Below are 12,413 nucleotides of genomic sequence, written 5' to 3' on the forward strand. Positions count from 1 at the left end.
CCAGGTGTCTAAACATCACAGTATTTGTATTGCTACACTAAGCAGGAACTAGGGCAAAACTAAAGTTTATTCTATACGTTTATTTCTACTTCTTTCCATTTAAGTCTTTAACACTTGGTGTGAGCACAGGAATAGATGATGAGCTCTCTGTTTTATAAAGCCAGACATTTTTCCATGTTTTTCATACACAGATAAGTTTTTCCTCCTACATGCTTAAATCTTCACTCAACACACCAAATAAAGCAGAAAAAAATAGCAAATATTAAAAAAGGCATAGGAAAGCATGAAACTGAATAGAAAGTGATACACAATAAGGCTACGTTTTTTAATATAACAATTCAGTGTTTTTGGTTTTTTTTCTTTTGCTTCTCATTTCCTGAATTTTCCATTTACAAAGTAATTTGACTTTTTTTCCTCCCATTTGCTGCAGTCCTTCACAAAGCTGCAGAAATATAAAAAAAATGCAGCCAGAAGATCAGATCAGCACAGAACCTGTCTTCTGCTCCACTCATCCATAATGTGCAAGTCCTTAAATACCTGTCATGAGATGGAACTGGCCTCAGATAATTAATAATATTTAATTAAACAGTGAAAGTTAAGTTTATGTACTAGATTTTCATGAGATGAACAGTACCTTGTTCCACAAGGTGTCTATACATATACTTAATTTGGACTAAGGTAAGTTGTGAATATAAAGCACAACCCTTATTTCTAAATAACTCTCCATAAAGTAGACAAGCCACAGTCAGAAGCTAAAATGGAATTAAAGCATTCTACAGTTCAAAGTAAAAGCTGAATACCCTACACCATCAAGGGTATTAGAGCATGGGGTATCACCAAGGAAAAAGCTGGAATACTTCAAGGTGAGGTAGGGTCCAGTCAAAACAAACTCCTAATAAATATATACATCAAACTACCTATATCCGTATTAAAAGAATCTTGTCATTGCTACACATATTATTTTTATTTACATAGAATCGTTTTTTGTAAGTCCACAAAAGTACTTGTGATTTAATTTCAAATTGTCAGACAGCTGTCTACTAAATTTTACTCCTGAGCTGCCTGCACTAGAGTGTACTAACACCCACAGCTAATGACTAAGAAAAACATTCCTGTGATTCACTGCAGAGGGAGGCAGGGAAGATGAAAAAGCAATGAGTCTAAATGCCACTGGTGATGACGAAGAATTTTATTACTTTTTAAGCCTAAGCTTTTTTTTGTAAGCAAAGTGAAGCAAGGAGACTTAAGAAACATAGATATGCTTCACAAGGATACCTAAAACACTCACTGCACAGACAAGACAACAATGCACTCATGAGCTATTGCCCACTCTGTTTTCCATTATTACTTAGACATGCTTCTCTGTATTCCATGAAGCAGACTTCCCACGAAAAGTGAAAAAAAAGTTTCTGTTCCAAATGCTGAGTGAGTTAGGAAGGGCTTCATTCACTCCACAGCATACTGGAATCAAGACAGTGAGAAGTTGGCCTCACATCTATTATTATATTCGCCAGTTAGACCGACCTCAGTGGCAAAACTGCCTTTATCACTTCACTCTCCATAGCCTCCAGCTAAGCGAGGGCTGTTTCCACGTCAGGAAAGAAACTACAGCTTACATAGAAGCATGTTCCTTGCCCAAATCCAAAATGCAGAATAGCCAATTACATGGCTGACTCTCTGAAAAATGAAGAGCAACAAATTCATGCCAGAGAGAAATAAAAACAAATGTATTTCCATCCCCTTCCTGAGCCTATGTTCACTGCTGCTGTACCTTATGGCAGATGCTTGCAGTGCCTGGATTCCTGATGCCTCCCATACTCAGCACCCACAGAAAATATCCAGCAATGTACGCAACTAAGTTCACCACGTTGCGTACCATTTCATTGTCCTGCTATTCAATGTTTTGAACTCCTATAGCTTGGTTCTAGAAGCTCTCTCTAGCAGCCAAAGTCAGCAAACCTCCATGTGATGTTTGCTAGCATCTTACCTCTACGTTATTTTATGTGCTTGTCAGAGGTTTTTGGTGATTAAAAAGTTCTTCCCTGAGAAACAGAGCTCTTAACAACCATCTCACCAACAGTATTTTTAGTTAAGAGCCAGAAACAGTACATTAACATCCACCTGATTTCATTTCAGTTCTGTCCCTGCACAATCTTCCAGGCAATAGGCTGAAATCATACCAGAGAACCTTCACTCCCCATTGAGGGAATTAATACTCTTCTTCTTATCCATTTTCCTACCTCTCATCTATTTAAATCAATGCTATTGTATAGAAATATATTACCCTGGTCACTCTCTAAACACTTTTGTTGTCAATTCTCTTGTTTCCACCACTTCTATTCTCGCCACGTAATGCAACACTCCAGAATATATCAGTTACCCTGATGGCTGCAAATAGGTAGCTGATCTGTTTTTCAATGACAGTTGCAGGCAGCCTGTAGGGTAGAAGCAGACTATAGCTATAATGGCAGCATTTTCTTAAAGAACAATCCAAGCTTCATTCAGAAACTTTAAAGGGATGATACTCTTTCCATCCTCTCTATTCATGCAAAAGTACAGCCTGCTAAAAGTAAACTTCATCAAATGTGAATCCGAGTGGTATAAGCAACTATTTGTAGAAGATTTTAAACTCCTAAAAACTAAGATCAGGTGAAAAAGCCTCTAAAAAACGAAGAGCACTGTCTTAAAAAAATGCCAACAAAGCCCATCACTACCACAAGGCTGTGTAGCTCAACTGCTAGAATGTTAGATCTGCAACCTTCAAAATCAGAATTTTCTCCACTGATCCTAACAGACTGTGATATCTTCTACAGTGCACATTAGTAAAAAGGGCTGTAGAAAATATTTTATCTTTGAAGCACGATCAAGTAAACATCATCACGGCAGGCTTACATCTCACAGCTTTCCTACATGAAGTGACCTAAGCACCTCAATAAAGAGAAAGAGAAATATAGATAGGAAGATCTATACAAAGATAGAGACGACAAAGGCAGCTGCACCTTACAATCCAAAGTAAGCTTTTTCTAACTGAAGGTACAATATTTATAAAACAAAACCAAAACCACTAAAAGACAAACATACACTTGGAATTTTATTCCAGGAACTACAAAAAAATCTTCTCCTGCAGAAAAGAACACTGATACTGCTAAAGCTTTAATTCAAAATAACACGTTCCTTCCAGAAAGAAAATTTGTCTATAGAGGAAGTTCCTCAATCACTGCTCTGCTGCATCCAATTTTATAACGTGAAGAAAATACAAGGATAGTAACATTTTACATGTTAGCTTAAAGCACATAGCCCTAGTCAAACAACAGCTTATTCTAACACCAAGCATCTGGAGCAGGACAGAAAAAGCACTACAAATCCCACATGACAAGCGGATTTCAGACCATTATTATTAGCAGCAGAACAGCCCACTCTGATAACCCTATGGGGGCTGTAACAGTTGGATTTTGCTCATCATTATAAGGCACTTCCACTGCATGCTAGAACTAAGATGAAATCACAGCATGAGCATACAGCCAAATAACAATTTAGAGAAAATGTGGCACGGACCAATGGTAAGAAATCATAATGAAATTAGTGCTCCACAAGATGCTTGTCACCTTTAACAAGTACACTGCACTTCAAACATAAATTCAACTTACAGTGATCCTCCTGAGGCCAAAACCTTGGAGAACTCCCAGGCACCCTGCGCAGCAGCGCTGACGCAGCAGATTTCCAAGGACTTTTTTTTTCCTGCACAAAGTCAGTCAAGGCTACTTGGGAAAGGGATCAGATGCACGCTGGGGTTTGCTCAAGGGTTACCTGGAAAGTTAAAGCCAGAGACACATAAGGCACACACGTATAGAAAACAGACCCCAGCACTGATCACAAAATAGTGTAAGACTGCTAGGAGATGCAACAGAAGTATCACCACAATGGCAACGTGTCAAGGCTACACCCCTAAGGGAGCACAATTCATCGTCTGGGATTGAATGGGAAGAATCAACCCCTGGGACACGAGGGATAAGAGCATAAGACAGTGCTGTCATTGAAGTGGGAGAGGTGGCTCGGGAGGCGAGTACCTCCGCGTGCTTATCAGACTGCCTGCAAGCAGGTGACCCCAAACAAGTGGTGTGAGAGGGCGGGAGGCTCTGGTTTAGGACAGCAGCCAGCAGCGTGTTAGCAGCTTCCTCCACCCCAGCAAAGCAGCCATAAAGCAGCATTCCCGTTCGGTTTAGCTTAAGGGGCTGCCTTAATTTCCTGAAAGACAACGGAGCTGCGCACCTCTTCCCTTTAGCAACGACCACAGAACGTGTGACGGCGCCGCGTTACCGTACCCCAAGCACCAGCGAGCTGTGAGTAATAAGCACACAGAGCCCGGCTCTGTACCCCGGAACCACCTCCCGCTCCCTCTGGGAGACCCGAACAGCGGAACAAAGGAGAACCCTCCGGGACCAGCGCGGCCCCCGGGCCGCTCTCCGCTGCCACCGGCAGCCCTGCCCTGCTCCTGCCCGCGGCCCGGCGCCCCGCGCGGCGCCCCCAGACTTTACCCCTGCTGCGGCGTTTGAAAGGGCCGCCAGGGCCGCCGCGGTGAAGCCGACCGCGCCGCGGGGAGGAGCAGGAAGCGGCAACAGCGCCGCGTTGCAGGAAGCGGGCAGCGAGCGGGGCGGGAAGGATGCAGGCCCCGCCTTCCGCTCCGCCTCGCGGTGGAATATCGCCCGCTATACATATATCGCCGCGTCCCTTGATACATCTGCACCTCCAGGGACGGCGACTCCACCACCTCCCTGGGCAGCCCATTCCAGCACCTGAACACTCTTGAAGAAGATTTTTTTTCCTAAAACTCAACCTGAACTCCCCTGGCAGAACTTAAGGCCGTTCCTTCACATCCTATCACTGTTACCCGGGAGAAAAGACTGACCCCCACCTCAACACAACCTTCTTTCAGGCTGTTCTAGAAAGTAACCCAAGCCTTCTCCAGACTGAACATTCCCAGCTCCCTCGTCAGCTCCTCATAAGGCCTGTGCTACAGACCCTTCACAGCTTTGTTGCCGTTCTCTGGACAAGCTCCAGGGCTTCGATATTCTTGCAGTGAGGGGCCTGAAACCGAGCACAGTGCTCAAGGTGCACCTCCTCAGTGCTGTGTACAGATGGATAATCACTTCCCTGCTCCTGCTGGCTACGCTATTTCTGATACAAGGCAGGGTGCCATTGGCCTTCTTGGGCACACTACTGGCTCGTGATCAGCTTAGCATCAACCAACACCGCCAGATCTTGTTTCTCCACACAGCTTTCCAGTCTTTCTACCCCAAGCCTGTAGCATTATATGTGGATGTTGTGATTGAAGTGCAGGACCCAGCAGTTGTTCTTGTTGGACTCCATCCCATCATGTCCAGATCCCTCTGTAGGGCCTTTCTGCTCTCAGGCAGATGAACACTTCCCCATGATTTTATTTAGTCTGCCAACTTACCAGTGGTGCACTCAGATCCCTCAACCAGAATTCTGACCTCAAATTACTTCTTTGAGGCCTTAGTGTGATGCCTCAGTGCAGGTCTCCTGGCTGCCAAGAGTCTGCTCAGGCTGTGCAACCCTATGAAGATGGATGTTATTTGCAGGACAGGTGTTGTCAGTGATCCCTGTAGAGATGAAGCAATGAGGACTGTGCCAGTGGTCCCATGTGAAACGAGTCTGCTGCAATGGGAAAGGCAATGTCCTTTTATTTGCAAAACATCTGGGTTCAGTTCCTGACTGATAGGAGTTCAGAAGCTTCCAGAAGTGTTTCCACTGCTTTTGGATCAGAACCCCACTGATACTGTACATCATTTCCTTCTCTCCAAAGTGAGGTTAGTTGTTTTCACAGGGGTAATGGGAAGCAAAAATCATGCGTGTGATGCTGAGATACCACAGCACAGGTAGTCACAGAGGACATGTAAATAAATACATGTTCTTTCTTGCAACCCACTGCAATAGCGTGAGATCCATAAGGATGTTCTTATTCCTTTACCTCCTGCAAACTAGATCCTGTGTTTCTTTCCTTTTTATCTACACTACAAACATTTGCACTGCAGTGTTAGAGAAATTGTCAGCATCTGTATCTGGGCATAAAGTTTCAGATGAAGTTATGCTTTCTTATGATCTCCCTATTTATTCTTTTTTCATCTGTATGTAAGGGAGCTCTCAGCAGTGATCAGTACTGTTTCGTGTGAGGGTTAATGGGTGCTGGTTGTCTGGAATCATTGCTCCAGGAGCAGAGCAGTAGGCTGTTATATTGAAGCTGCTTTAATGCTTCCATTACCCTAAAAGGTCTTCTGCTTTGTATCATAAATATTTGTAACTTGTGGTCATAACTACCAGCCAGCTGTCCTCAAGGCCTGGAATGGTAACTTCTTAAATAGATCTAAGGTGTAATAAACTTAAATAATTCATGATTTTTCATCTTGACTTCATAATAAATGTATGTTTAACAGTCTGGAATTACTTTAAACACAGTAATGTTCAAGCATTCTCTGTCTTTCCATGAAGTTTACCTGACCTCTATAGCTTTCAGGGGCCCAGAGACAGAATTATGCACATGTATGTCTTTATGCATGTAGTTATATCTGTGGTGCCAAATCTGCAGCTGATATAAACTGTCATAGCACTGTTGATTCAAATAGGACCTGTGATTTACACAAGTTGACGACCTGAATGTAGACCTCAATAGGACTGTTCACATGTTTAAAGGTAATTGAGCGCATAAGTATTTGCAGTCTCAAAGCTGATTTACTTGTAACTTCGTACCAGTAAGGCTGAACAAAGAGTGGTTTAGTCTCATACTGGGGGAAATACTATGACTAAACTCCTGTAATCTAACTGGCTAATGTCATACATATGTAATCATGTTAGAACTTCAGGCAGATATGCAGCTACAATATCTTCATTTGTAATAGGAAAAATTCTTATTTGTTATGTTTCAGCTCACATGCTGCTCTTACACCAACTGAGAAGTAACCTTTAAATACAGGAACCCAGTGCACTATGTAGATAAGGACAAAAGATTGCGGTTATAAATAGCTTAGAAATCATATTTAAGTAGTTGGTCTGATTACATTTTGAAAGACTTACAGTGAAACTTTGCATTGTATAAAAATACTGCCTGTGTCATCTGACTCCTTTGATGCATTGCATTAAAATTCCAATGCCTGAGTACGTATGGTGGAGTCAACTTTATTTCTGTTCTATTAATACTCTGAAATTAGGTCACCACTCTTGTAAGGAACCACTAAGTATGTACAGCTGATTTTAGAGAAATCAGCTGTACAAAGATGTTCTTTTCTTCATGTTCACATGCAGTGATGCTTCCTTACTTGTAATCAGTAATTTTACTATCTGTTCTGATACATGTCTTCTATGCTGGCAGAGTTTTGTAGATTTGTTTACAGTGACCCCTGCTGCAAAGGATTAAGATTGACTTTTCTCTAAGCCTCTAAAAAGGCATTTACCCCATTATTTCAGGGGTCAGTTCAAAAGAACCAACCAGTTGTAAATTCAAGTTAAGAATATAACATTTCAAACTCACTAACTGGGATCATTCTGAAGCAAATTCATTGTTGATTATTTCTTTCCTCAAATGTGTAGATTTACTTTCTAATGCAGTGCACTATAGTTACAAAGTGACAAGCTTTTTAGGTCCCAGATTCAATGCTTGCTTTTATGTTATTATTCTGTGATAAGGGTTAGACTTCCAACCAATAAATCATTGTCTGAACTGCTGTGTGTTAATGTTGTTAGAGTCCCACTGAAAAAAAGCACATATTTATGTTTATTCAGAAGATTAAAATAGTAGAAAAGCAGATTAAGGCATGTAACTAAATTTAAGTATTGATTAACCCTCTGGTTTCTGAGGGACTTAAATGTCAGTCTGTTCCTGTACTGCCCCAAATAGAAAGCTTTCTCAAACTCGGGTTTAAAGATATTTCAGTTTTTTTCAGTACTAGGGAAGGGTATGCAGTCTTTTCAAGCAGAAGATCACTCTGTGCTCTTCACTGGCCACAAGCCACATAGCTGGTACATCACTTAACTTGAGCAAGTAGGCCGTGCAAGTGGAGAGGGTATGAACTGCAGCTTTGTGCTGTTGTGGCTACCTAGAAGCCTGCAGGATGGACAAAATACATTTATACTTGCTTGCAAAAGTCACTCCAGGTATTGCCACAGAAAAATCCTTCATTTACGTATTAGTGTTAATGTTATTTTAGAAATATGTATCCTTGATGCATTTTTTAAGATGTGTTTAGAGAATATCATTTAGGCTGCAAAGCCAAACCAAAAAGCATACTTAGAACTATTTGTGTTATCATTATTCTACACACTGTGCAAATATTTACCGATGAAGGTAGTAGGCATCCCATGGAACAATGTGAGAATAACATAGTGAAATAACCACCCGGAAACAAAATTACCATCTCAGAAACAACTCGAATTTTACTTGTCCCTCACACTGAGGCCTCCGTTTTCCATTCTCCGTAGCTTTCTCACATGTTTGAGTGCAATTTCTTAAACATGACAGAAACGTAAAAACTAAATTGAGTGTACTTGTACCATATATTGCGTTACCAGTGGAGTTTGAATCCAGTATCTTTCCTCAGCTGCCAAAGTTCAATACAAAACCAGTGGAATTTCATCATCTTAGAGTAGAAGCAATGGATTATGTATCCAAACTGCAGTCAGTGAGAAGAAACCCAGCATAGCTGCATTTCTTTCTCTTTTTCTGTGAGCTCTAAAAATCATGCCACCTGATGTGCCAGGTGAGCCACTGGAGCAATGTGTTTGGGTCTTTCTCATTCTGGAGAACTGGAAGAAATCCAGTCCTTCACAGTGTTATCAAAAATTGAACCCTGGGGGCAGATGCTAGATTACTTATGGTATGAGAGTGCAACCTGGTTCTTGGCTGTGATGCAGGAACATGCTAAGGGTCGTATGGTCTGTAGTCAGGCTTCATAAACAATGTCATCCATGCTTCTGTTTTTCACTTCAGCATTTTGGCAGCTCATGAGTTAGCTTCTTTTGCAGCCATTACTGCTCCTTTGGTGACAGTTTGAGGTGAACTATGAGATGTTTGTCTGTTACCATTGACAGACTGACAAAAATTTCCTTAAGAGTGTAAGCAGAAGTTTTTACAGACTGTTTCTCAACCAAAGTTAGCAGAATGTTGTGATATCTGTACACAGGGAAGTCCAGACAGACATGAGAATTCTGCCTGGGCCCTGAGCTTGTCAGACACAGGAAGGCCTCAGTCCAGAAGTAAGATAACCACATGAGCCTTGGCTACAAAGCACTGCTGAGAGGCATAGTATGTTGGTTTGGGCACAGTGCCACATTAGCATGACTCCACATCCTCTAGAAAGAAGCTAGCTGATGTCTGGGAAACTCAGAGTGTGAGCACAGCTTGCTTGCATCTTTCCACACCTGTTTGTGTAACCTTGCAGAAGAAAAACGTAGTAACTTCCCAATTAATCAGAAAAAGTCTCTTGCAAGCTATGCAGGGTTAAGAGCATCTGTGAAAAACATGTCCTGCTTCAAAACTTCTGTAATTTTTCTTTGCCTTCAAGGCCTAGAATAGTATGGCCAGTGGAGTAATAGTCGATCTTGCCAATATAATCTCAAAATGCTTTTGCAATCCCCATCTGTTTTTGTTTTCTTCTTTTCCTTCCTGTTTTATATTTATATTAAATTGTCTCTGAGAGAGAGAGACCATCTGACCACCTGTGTTAGCACAAAAATATGGTGTGATCTGTGCCTCTGACTTCTGACCGCTATCGTGTGTCTAGCAGCGATATGGGTGATCTGTATTAAGTAACCATTTGTTTTGGGACTGATAGCATCAGTTAGCAAAAGCTGAGATCTGTCAGGAAATAATTTTCACTGTATTCATACTTTCTACTTGGACAAGGCGCTGCTATTTTTATTTGGTCTTGCAGTGAGTGCTTGTAAATCAAAGCTCGACATCACTGTTACCTTAATCACTACAGTAAGCTTATTGCTTTAGTCAATTTCATCCTATGCCCTACCTATCCAGAAAACTAATGTGACCTCCACAACTGCAGAATGGGAGTCCTCCATGCTCAGATCCACTTTGAAGAAGACACTGCAAAGAGCTTTCATAGTCCACCACTAAGTTCAGAACCACATCCTACTTCTTTAAAATCCATTGGTGTTCCAAACTTGACCTGTTAATTGCACAGCTGCATGAAATACTATAGTGTGGTTCTTCTCTCAGTCAATCTTGGAAACTGTTTTGAAGAATTACTCCCGAATCTCTGTTAAATGTTAATACATCAAGACTGTATATGTAAGGGGATGAGAAAACAAGTCATGGAAGGAAGGTAAGGGATGCAAAAAGATGCTTAGACTGAAGTATAGGCTGTTGTTCATGAATTACCACACACATCTAATGAAGAAGATGATCATTTCAGAATCAGAAATAAGCAGTGGCTTAGGGATTGCTAGAGGGCAATTCTGCATCTGTAGAAATCAGTTCTGATTTCTATAAATAAGCATGCTTAAGATTACTGTAAAGTACTTCGGAGGCTCTGACAATTTTTTGGAAACAGTTTCACCTGGGGGAATCAGAAGTAAAGTATTTCACTCAAAGTTAGTCCACCCAACCAATAAAACCCAGTATTACTGAACTACATATGAATACAGTAATGGGGAAACTACTATCTGTATAAAAGCCCTTATCCTGTTTACTTTAACATATGTATTTTTCCACATGCATTTGCCTAACAGTTCTCTCTGTGTGGGACTAGGAGGTCTCAGAGGCAAATCAGTCTCAGTTTCCTTCGTTGCCCCTGTGGAAGTACCCAGGTCAGGACCTTCAGCAGCCACAAGGCCATGTGACTTGTTATGGACAGATTAAATCTATCTCTTCTGAAAGCAGGAGATGATGCTGCCAAGAAGACTGGCCTCAGAAAGTGTGCATTATTCCCATCTGCTCGAATAGCAGTTAAGTGCTTGCAAATTGATCAGATGCTTTCAGCAAGATATGAAAGGGGCTTTGGTCTAGGGAACATTAGTCTGAATCTCAGATTCAATTTCCTCCTCTACTACAGACATCCTGTGTGACCTTGGTAAGTTGCTCTTTTTGTTGTGCATCAGTTCCTCATCAGTAAAATGTCCTGCCAATAATGTTTCCCAAAACGGTGTGTGAGGATAAATAATGACTATGATATGATCAAATATTAGCACAGAAGAAAATTAAATTTTAATAACTGAAAACTCCTGTCAGAAAAAAATTCATCAGCTCCAGCACATGGACAACAGTATCTGTTTACTTTTATTTGTTGCTTATTGACAGTATAATTTATACAGACATACTTATGCAGTTCCTATGAAACAATCTGTGGATACTTTTGAAACAAGAATGTTTGTATATAGGCAAAATGTATCCTCAGTACATCATGTGACACAAATGATCACTCAGAGTTATTTCTCAGTCATCATTTCCTCTCCTTGTCCATCTTTGACAGCAAGTTGGTGATTTACAAATCAAAAGATTTCAAGAGATTTTTATGCATGTTTCTAAGTCCACATAACTCCAAACATCTAAGTAAAGTTCCTTAAGGCCTTTTTCACATTCCTGAAATTCCATGTCTGGAGATTGATTAGCCTGGTCCTAGGGCTGAACTTGCTGAACTAATGCTGCAGAACTTCACCTTTTGTATCCATCAGTGCTGAAAGTGATGACTGCAGCCATCAGCTACAGTTGGGAGACCATGCTGGATCATGGCATGGCTTTCCCCTGATGAAGTAAGAGCTTGCTTTTTGATTCTGCTTGTAATGTGTGTCTTTTTACTAGTATGGCAGCTTGAAGTTTTATTACAAATACTTTGAAGATCATTTTATTGGTGACAGTTCTTTGAAATAATTGCTGTCAGTTTTGCAGAATTGGACACAAATCATAGCCAGTCTTTTGTCCCCTCAGTCATACAGTATTTTGTAACCAGGCCAAAACTTTGGAGGTAACATAAATGAATTTAGTATCTCATCCCTGCTAAATCTAAAGCAATGTTGTTGGAGTCAAGAAACAACAATTCAGCAACCTCCGCTTTAGAAGGAATAAGGGGCAAGGAAAATGGAGTTTCACTGATCTCATGTCTTTTTTTTATCCTGCACCATAGCAGATCAGTCATTCTCTGACAAGAAGTTCAAAAAATTCCAGAGAATGGATAATGTTGACACATAAAACTTGGTTGCTATTTTTGCACAATAACTATTACAGCAACTATATATAGCCAGAAGCAATTGCTTCTGTAAATAAAATAGCAGCGAACACATTACAATATGAAAGAGAAATTTTGACCTTCCATCACATCTACAAGTATTTGCTGACTCCCATCTACATATACACTGTGACTTTGCAGCCATAATTCTGCAATGCTGTGAGACTT

The sequence above is a fragment of the Cyrtonyx montezumae genome, unplaced genomic scaffold (genome assembly GCF_038088225.1).
Source record: "Cyrtonyx montezumae isolate F1298 unplaced genomic scaffold, pur_monq_1.0 scaffold_0, whole genome shotgun sequence".
NCBI lineage: Eukaryota > Metazoa > Chordata > Aves > Galliformes > Odontophoridae > Cyrtonyx > Cyrtonyx montezumae.